Source organism: Cupressus sempervirens, chromosome 4 (assembly GCF_028749045.1).
Source record: "Cupressus sempervirens isolate cs-2001-9-10 chromosome 4, ASM2874904v1, whole genome shotgun sequence".
In the NCBI taxonomy this organism is placed as follows: domain Eukaryota; kingdom Viridiplantae; phylum Streptophyta; class Pinopsida; order Cupressales; family Cupressaceae; genus Cupressus; species Cupressus sempervirens.
The window spans coordinates 768,675,948-768,685,590 of NC_143121.1; positions in this window are offsets into that span (position 1 = coordinate 768,675,948).

The window sequence follows — 9,643 nt, forward strand, 5'->3', positions numbered from 1 at the left end:
AGCAAGATTGGTGTGCAAAGGTTATTCTCAAGAAGAAGGTATTGATTATGGTTAGACTTTTGCTCATGTGGCAAGACTAGAAGGTGTTAGAACTTTACTAGCATATGCAACACATAGAGGATTTAAAATATATCAAATGGATGTCAAATATACATTCTTGAATGGAATTCTTGATGAAGAAGTCTACATTGAACAACTAGATAGGTTTGTAGATCCTAGCAAAAGAGACATGGTTTGCAAGATACATGTAAATCATCATATGGTCTCAAGAAAGCTCCCAAAGCTTGGTATGAAGGACTTCATAATTACTTGGTATAGATTGGCTTTCAAAGGACAAATGATAATAGTAGTCTATATATAAACAAAGGACCAAACAAGAAGATTGTGTTGGCATAAATATTTGTTGATGATACTCTATTTGTAGGAAATGATGGCTTGTGCAAAGCACTTTCAAAAGAAATGAGTAATGAATTTGAGATGTTTATGTTTGGTTAGATAAAATTCTTTGTTGGATTGTAGATATATCAAAACAAAAATGGTATCTACATCACTCAATCTAAGTATATCAAAGAAATACTAAAAAAGTTTGAAATGGAAGATTCAAGACCAATTGGTACTCATATGTCTACTAGACATAAGCTTTCTAAAAATGATGATTCCGAAGAAGTAGATTAGACCACATATATTTCAATGAGTATAAAATTGTAGTATGTAGTACACACAAGGCCTAATATTGCTCTAGTAGTTGGAATAGTGGAAAGATTCTCAGCAAATCCAAAGGAAAATCATATGATGGCAATCAAAATAATCATGAGATATTTGAAAGGTACTAAAGACTATGGTTTATGGTATAAACTTTGAAGCAATTTGAACTTGAAAGTATTTAGTGATGCTGATTTGGTAGGAAGTATTGATGATGGAAAAGGCACTAGGGGTGGTGTATTCTTTCTTGGTAAAAGACTAGTGTCTTGGACAAGCAAGAAGAAAAATTGTACATCCCCATCCATAGCAGAGGAAAAATATGTGGTAGTAGTAGTTAATTGTTCTAACATTGTTTGATTTAAACAATTTTTGGAAGGAATACAGATAGAGATCAAGGATCCAATAGTCATATACTATGATAACACTAGTGCAATGAACATATCAAAAATTCTAATGATGCATACCAAAATAAAGCACATTACAATAAAATATCACTTCTTAAGAGAATTGGTGCCAGAAAAAGAAGTCAAATTGGAATATGTTAATACAAAGGAATTGATTGCAGATATATTTACCAAGCCATTACCCAAGGATACATTTATGTATCTAAGAGGTAAGCTAGGAGTCATTCCCCTATCCAAAATTCACTAAATAAAGTTTAGTGATGCATTAACTAGAACCTATTGAAGATCAATCAATTGGTGTAGAATTAGCAAGGGCATATTGCAGATGAATCAATACTTAAGGTACATTAGAATTAACATAATTTCTATCTTTGGCATGTGTTGTCAAAGAGAGGAGAAGTTTACTATCATATCTCTATGAAATTTTTGAAACCAGAATAAAGTAAGGAACCAAAGAGGGAGAAGTTTTCCAAAGAAGAAGAAGTTTACTGAAAGAGGGAGAATGTTCTAAATGAACTTGGTAACAATTGTTGCAAATAGAATTTAGTGAAAGAAAGAGTTCACACTAATAGAGGGAGTTCTCAAAGAATGAATCTAAAATTCCATTGTGCTATGACATGTTGTGTTGCCATCAATGTCAAAAAGGGAGATTGTTGGATACAACTAATTATTTGTGTGTTGCCTTTGATGTTACACAAATCTCATATAATTATCAGTTAGTATATGATGAGCTCACTTGGGTGGTGAAGAAAATTTTGTGTGTCTACCAAGTTCACTCAAGTACCAAAGCAAAGTATCCAAAATGTGAGTGTTAACTGAGTTTGTTCAATTGCCAAAGGATTTTTGCAAAGTTTGCACTGTTAACCAAGCTTTTGTTGGTTATCGAAGGAAATCATTTCTAAGTTAGTTTCTACTGAATTGGGTTGGCTAGTGAAGTATTTTATTATTTTGGCATATTAAGATTAATTGATTTATCTATTGAATCTAGCCGACTAAGGTGATGAGTAATAATTATTCTAAGTTGTATTTGAGTTGACTTGACAAAGTGGAAGATACAAGTATAAGGTCAAGTTTTTTATTTCAATTAATGAGGTGGATATAAGAATGAAGATGTTATTGAAGATTTAATGATGAGAAGAGGAAATAAAATTTGAAGAATAAGCAGAGTATCCTTGTGAAGCAAAAAAGCTACATTTGATCAAGAAGGATCAATTACATGCTATAACAGAGATCTATAATAAGAAAATTAGTTGTATTCAAATTAGGTCATCTCATTTTTACTCTCTAAAAATTGTAGTAGTGATTTATATATCTTAATAGAGTTTTATTAGCATGAATATTGATGTTGATGCTATGGGGGAGCATTGCAAAACATTGTTCGTCATTGATGATAACATAAAAATAAGATTATTTATGACTGTCAGGGTAGCTGACTAAGAATTATGTATTATAGACATCACATCATGTATCTACCTATGCAAAGTTACAAGCATATACTATAGCATGTATTTAACATGTGGGAAAGTGTGCAAAACTTGAATCGACAACATCCAAAAGATATTGATAATTAATAGAGAACTGTAGGAAAATAGAGCAATGGAAAAATAGTTTCTATTGTATGACCAACATAGAGCATTGTATTTGGAATTAAGGGTTGCATAGTTAACTAGTGGTAGCACACTGACTATTGATGATGTCAACAAGTGTGCAAGTACGAAAGTCACATGTGTGAAAGTTTGTGTATAACTGTGGGTTGACAACATTAATTAAATGAGTATTTCATTTAATTAACTTACAACAAATTATGAAGTCAACTCAAGGAATTAATAGTAAGTATGGTACAAAGGAAAGTTTTTTTCCAAGTTTTAATTAGCATGATTGTGACTGAGAAGTAGAGAGAACTCGCAAATTGTGTAGTAGAGGAGCAGACCAATCTACTAATGCATGTAAGTGACCTCAAGGGTTATTGTTGATGGATACATAGTTCCAAATCTAATCGCATGATTTGAAGGTGAAGTAATCCAATGTACTAGATAGAGAAGTAAAAGACTATTACACATCTATTATTCTAAAAGGAATAGTACCAAGATCAATTGGATAGTGGGTTCATTGGTTTGATCCTAAAGTTTTTTAGAAAATGGGTTTAGCTTCCTTCCACAAATCCTAACAGGGTTAGAATCTTCTAAGTGAGATTCAAAGTCTCCTAATAGGGCTCTTTCTACTAATTGTTGTAACAGATTCCTCATAGGGTCCACCCTCTAACAATGAATATTCATATTAGTGCATTATTTTGTGGGCATCATTACCACTAGGGTTTTCCCTCTGATTAAGGGTTTCCCAAGTCAACATATCTAGTGTAATTGTGTATGTGCAATTTTTTATGGTTTCTACTTGCTTTGGTTGAATGATTAAGAATTGATTAAGAGGTTTAATTTTTAGATTACTATATAACTAATTCACCCCCCCTCTCAGTTATACTAGGTGGACTACTATTTCTAACATTGGTATCAAAGCATCAGGTCTTTGAAGGGAATTTTAACAACTTTGGGAGATCCATGGAAAATCTATTTAGGAAGGAAAGTCCTAGATTTGATGGCACAAAATATGACAGTTGTAAAGACAAAATGAAGACTCATCTCTTATTCATGGGTCCAGGATATTGGCTTGTAACCAAGACATCTAAGAACATTGCAGAAGAAGATAATCTTGAAACCTACACCAAGGAATAGAGAGAAGTGTTTATGTGCAACATCAGGGAAAGAGAAGCAATATTGATAGTGTTACCTAAAAGTGAGTACAATCAGGTAAGACAACTTAAAACATCTCATGAAATTCAAAAAACTTCAGAGGCTAATTATGAAGGTGATACACATGAAAAGAGAGTTAGATTGCAAAACCTATATTATGCATTCCAAGATGCTAAAATGATGGAAGATGAATTTGTAAGAAGTTACGTTGGCAGAATATCTGAGATTGTTGCATGAATCAAATCTCTTGATGGAAAGAAATCTGATGATGAAGTAATATGGAAGATCTTGAAAAGTCTAACACCACCTTTCAAGTCAGTAATACACATGATTTGAGTAATCTTACCTTGTACCGCCAACTTCACCAAAGAAATATTGTTTGGGAGATTGGAAGCTGAAGAATTTGATCTAAAATAATCCAGAGAATTAGCAAAGGTTGAGACAACATTCAATGCATTAAACATAAAACTTGGTTTAACAAGGAACACAAAAATGTAGAGAGACATTGCCAATAGTAGCAAGTCCACCAAGGAAAAGATCCAAGAGGGAGTAGCTCTTCTTGTGGAAAGAGAAAAATACAATAAGAATATCTTCAAATGTTGGACATGTAATGAATATGGTCATTATGCATCTAAGTGTCCTAAAAGAGAAAAAGTTTAAGGGAAGGTTAAATTCAAGAAGATCTAGAAATTTCTTATATGCTAATGAAGAAGAAGGAGAAGAGGAATCTGATCAAAACATGAGTGGAGACAAATTAGGGTTCATAGCTATAAAGGAGGATGATCTTGATAGAGAAATCAATGAAGAAAGTGTGCTAATCTCACAAGTTGAAAAGAAAGATTGGATCATTGATAGTGGTTGTTCACATTACATGACTAGCAATATGAACAAGTTTGTCAAATTCTAAAACTATGATGGAGGAATTGTCAAACTAGGGAACAATGTAGCCTATCACATTATGGGAATTGGATCTATCTCTCTTGATGGTAAAGCATATACTGATGATTTTTACTTTGTTTATGGACTAAAGCATAACATGTTAAGTGTTGGAAAACTTATGGACAAGGGCTATCAACTATAGTTTGGTAATATACATGCATTATCAAGAACAAGGAAGGAAAACTACTTGGTACTAGCACAAAAACCAGAGATAATGTTTTTCAATTACACTCCACTAAAATAACATGTTTAGTAGCAAAGATTGACAACCGTTGGTTATGGCACATAAGATTTTGTCACATTAATTTTGATAACATTGTAAAGGCCAGTAATACACTCGATGTAAGAGATTTACCCAAAATCACTAAGCCCACTAACACTATTTGTAAGCAATGTATCTTGGCTAGGCAGAAGAGAGTCTCATTTCCTATCAAGCAATTTTATACTACAAAAAGTTGGAATTGGTTCATACAGATCTGAGTGGTCCTGCAAGAATAAGAGTATTTTATGGAGAAAGGTACTATATGATTTTTGTTGACAATTTCACTAGAATGATGTGGGTAGCTTTTGTTAAAGAAAAATTAGAGGCATTTGATAAAGTCAAGATATTTAAGAACAAAATTGAGAATGAATCTAGAGTTAAAATCAAGAGTTTAAGATTAGATAGAGGAGGATAATTCACCTCTAGAGAATTCAACATCTATTTTCAAAAGCATGGCATAAAAAAAAACTATCCTTACCCCACACACTTGAGCAAAATGGGATTGGTGAAAGAAGAAACAAATCAATTGCTAAAGCAACAAGAGCTATGTTATTTGAGAATGATATACCAAAGACCTTTTGGAGAGAAGCAATCAATATAGCAGTATGCACACTAAATAGAGTGCAGATTAGGAAAGATAGGGACAAAACACCCTATGAATTATGGTTTGGTCACTCACCATCAGTCAAGCACTTTAGGATATCTCAAAGAAAATGTTACATCAAAAGAGATGATGATATTGGTAAGTTTGATCCAAGAAGTGATGTAAGTATGTTTCTTGGCTATTCATTAAAAAGTAAAGCCTACAAATGTTACAACTATAGAAAAAATATATAGTAGAGTGGGAAAATGTTAAAATTGATGAAAAGTTTGCCACCAAGGAAAGGATAATGGATTATAACTCTAATGGAGGCAATTACTCTAGAATGACTAATAGAAGTAATGAGTTATTTCTCAAGACTAACAATGACTTGCAAAATAGTGTGAAAGTTGAAGATGTGAGAGAAGAATAGAGTGTAGTACCAAAAATAAGAGTTGAAGCAGCAACTCCTACCCCAAATAGGAACTTCACAAGAAATTATCCTATTGATCAGATAATAGGAAGCAAGGAAAAAGGAGTAATGATAAGGAGCAGAATTAATGAAGAACTATGTCTGCTATCTCAAGTATAACCAAGACATGAAAATGAAGCAATAAAAGATGATCATTAGATAGTAGCAATGAAGGAAGAACTCTAGAAAATAATAAAAAATGACACATGGGAATTGGTTCCTAGACCTAAGGAAAAAAATGTGATTGGCGCAAAATGGTTATTCAAAAATAAAATGAATGAATAGGGAGAAGTAGTAAGGAACAAAGCAAGACTTGTATGCAAAGGTTACTCTTAGCAAGAAAGAATTGATTATGAAGAAAAATATACACCTATAGAAAGAATGGAAGTAGGAAAAATGTGCCTAGCATATGCGACAAATAATAAATTTCAGGTATATCAAATGGATGTTAAGTTAACATTCTTGAATGGAGAACTTGAAGAAGACATTGAACAACTAGAGGGTTTTCCTCTAATAGAAGAGAAGGATATGATTTGTAGAATAAAGAAAGAATTATATGGATTAAAGAAAGCACCAAGAACCTGGTATATAAGGTTGGACAAATACTTAGCAAAGCTTGGATATGCTAAAGGAAAAAAATATAGTAACTTGTACTTGAAGAAAGTAGGAGATCATTTGCTAATAATCATTGTATTTGTTGATGACATCATTTTTGGTGGAAATGATTAAGCTAGTAACAAATTCTCAGAAGACATGAAGAATGAGTTTTGAGATGATCATGATAGGAAATATGAAATTCTTCTCAAGATTGTAGATTGTTCAGAAAGAAGAAGGTATCTTTATCTCTCAGACCAAGTACTTAAATTTTTTTTAAAAAGATCTGGTTTAGAAAATTGTAAACCTGTTGGAACTCCTATGGTAACTGGTCATAAGTTATCAAGAAAAGATCAGACCCCTACTATTGAACAAAGGAAGTATAGATCTATGATTAGAAGATTGTAGTATTTGACTCATAGTAGACCAGATATATCTAATGCAGTCAGAATGGTGGCAAGATTTCAAGCTAATCCTAAAGAATATCACTATGCAATAGTAAAGAGGATATTCAAATATCTAAAAGGAACATTAGATTATGGCATTTGGTATGATAGAAGCAATGACTTTACTCTTTTTACTTATATAGATGTTGATTGGGCTAGAGATAGGGATGAAAGAAAAAGCACTAGTAGAAGAACATTTTTCCTTGGAGGAAGACTAGTTTCTTGGCTTAGCAAGAGGCAAGATTGTGCCTCATAGAGTACTATAGAAGTAGAATATGTTTCAGTAGAAAACAATTATAATCAAGTCATATGGATGAAGCAAATGATGAAGGATATTGGAATTACATTCACAGAACCTATTATTATTTACTGTGATAACACAAGTACTATTAATATGTCTAAGAATCCTATTTTGCACTCCAAAACTAAGCACATAGCAATAAAATATCATGTATTGAAAGGGAAAGTCATAGAAGAAGAAATCAGATTGGAGCACATTAACACTAAGGAACAGATTGTAGACATTTTCACAAAAGCCTAACCAAAGGATACCTTTGAGTACTTGAGAGGTATGCCTAGGGTTATGCCCCTACCTAGCTTAGAGTAGAAGATGCAAAAGTGCATCAGTCCAGGGTACATAGCACCTTTATTAGACTAGACTGAATCCTGATGCTTCCTTTATGGGGGAGTATCTATGATGAATAGAGTCAGCAAGGACTCTTGGTAAATGATAATTTGTGTACAATAGTGTCTTTAGACACTTGTATTGTTTATACAATTATATGCAAAAGTTTTAAAGAAACAAACTAGCTTGTGGTCATGTTGATAGATTGTTATATGTTCAATTTTTGTACTACCTTTAACATTAATGTCAATGGGGGAGAGAGTGACATGAAAAACATTAGAAAGAGTTTGTACTATGGGGGAGAATTGGTGAAATAAAAGATTTGCATGAAGATTTTAGTGATGAAGAAAATCTATTGGTATTCTTTGAACTAGATGTTTTTCATATATGTTGCCATCAATGCCAAAGGGGGAGATTTTTAGCATGAATTTTGATGTTGATGCTATGAGAGAGCATTGTAGAACATCGTTTGTCATTGATGACAACATAGTAATAAGATCATATAAGACTATTAGAGAAACTGACTAAGACTTATGTATTACATACATCACATTGCGTATCTACCTATTCATAGTTACCAACATATACTACAACATGTTTTTGACATGTGGGAAAGTGTGCAAAACTTCAATCAACAGTGTATGGAAGATATTGATAATTTACAGATAATTGTAGGAAAATAAAGTAGTGGAAAAATAGTTTCTATTGTATGACCACTATAGAGAATTGTATTTGAAATTAAGGGTTGTACAGTTAACTCAAGGTAGCACACTAACTACTGATGATGTCAACAAGTGCACAGGTATGGAAGTCACACATGTGAAATTTTTTGTATAATTGTGGGCTGAAAACATTAATTAAATGTGTATTTCATTTAATTAACTTATAATAAAGTATGGAGCTGACTCAAGGAATTAATATTGAGTGTGGTATAAAGGACAATTTTTTTTTCCAAGTTTTAATTATCATGATTGTGATTGAGAAGTAGATAGAATTTTTGAATTGTGTAATAGAGGAGTAGAGAAATTTGCTAATGTGTTTAATTGACCTCACGGGTTATTATTGATGGATTCATAATTCTAGATATGATTGCATGATCTGAAGGTGAAGTAGTCTGACATACTGGACAAAGGAAGAAGCAAAAGACTATCACACATCTATTATTCTGAAAGGAATAGTATTAAGATTAATTAGAGAGTGGGTTCATTGGTTTGATCCTGAAGCTATTTGGAGAGTGAGTTCAGTTGCCTTCCACAACTCCTAATAGGGTTGGAATCTCCTAATAGAGATTCAAAGTCTCCTAATAGGGACTCTTTGTACTAAGCTTTTTAATAGACTCATAACAAGGTCCATCCTCTAACAAGGAATATTTAGATTAGTACATTATTTTATGGGCATCATTCCCATTGGGGTTTTCCCTCTAATGGAGGGTTGCCCTAGTCAACATATATGGTGTAATTGTATATGCACATTTCTTTATGGTTGTTATTTTCTTTGGTTGAATGATTAAGAATTTTTTAAGAGGTTTAATTTTCATATTACTATATAACTGATTCACCCCCCCTCTCATTTATACTAGTGGACTACTATTTCTAACAAGTTGGCTTAACAACTATTTGCAAATCCTCTAACAAGGTGGCAGTTCTATTGAATTGTATAAAGACCTCTAATAAGGCCACTTCTAATAGGGTGATTAAATCCTTTAATAGGGTTGCACCTAATAGTGTGTTTTGTAACTTTTAATAGCTTTGGCTCATAAAAAGTCTCACTTTAGAAGAGTGAAAATTGTAACTTGTTGCAAATGGTGTTTTTTTCCCAAATTGGGTTTCCACATTAAATCTTGGTGTCAAATATGTTCAAGCTATTTTGTTT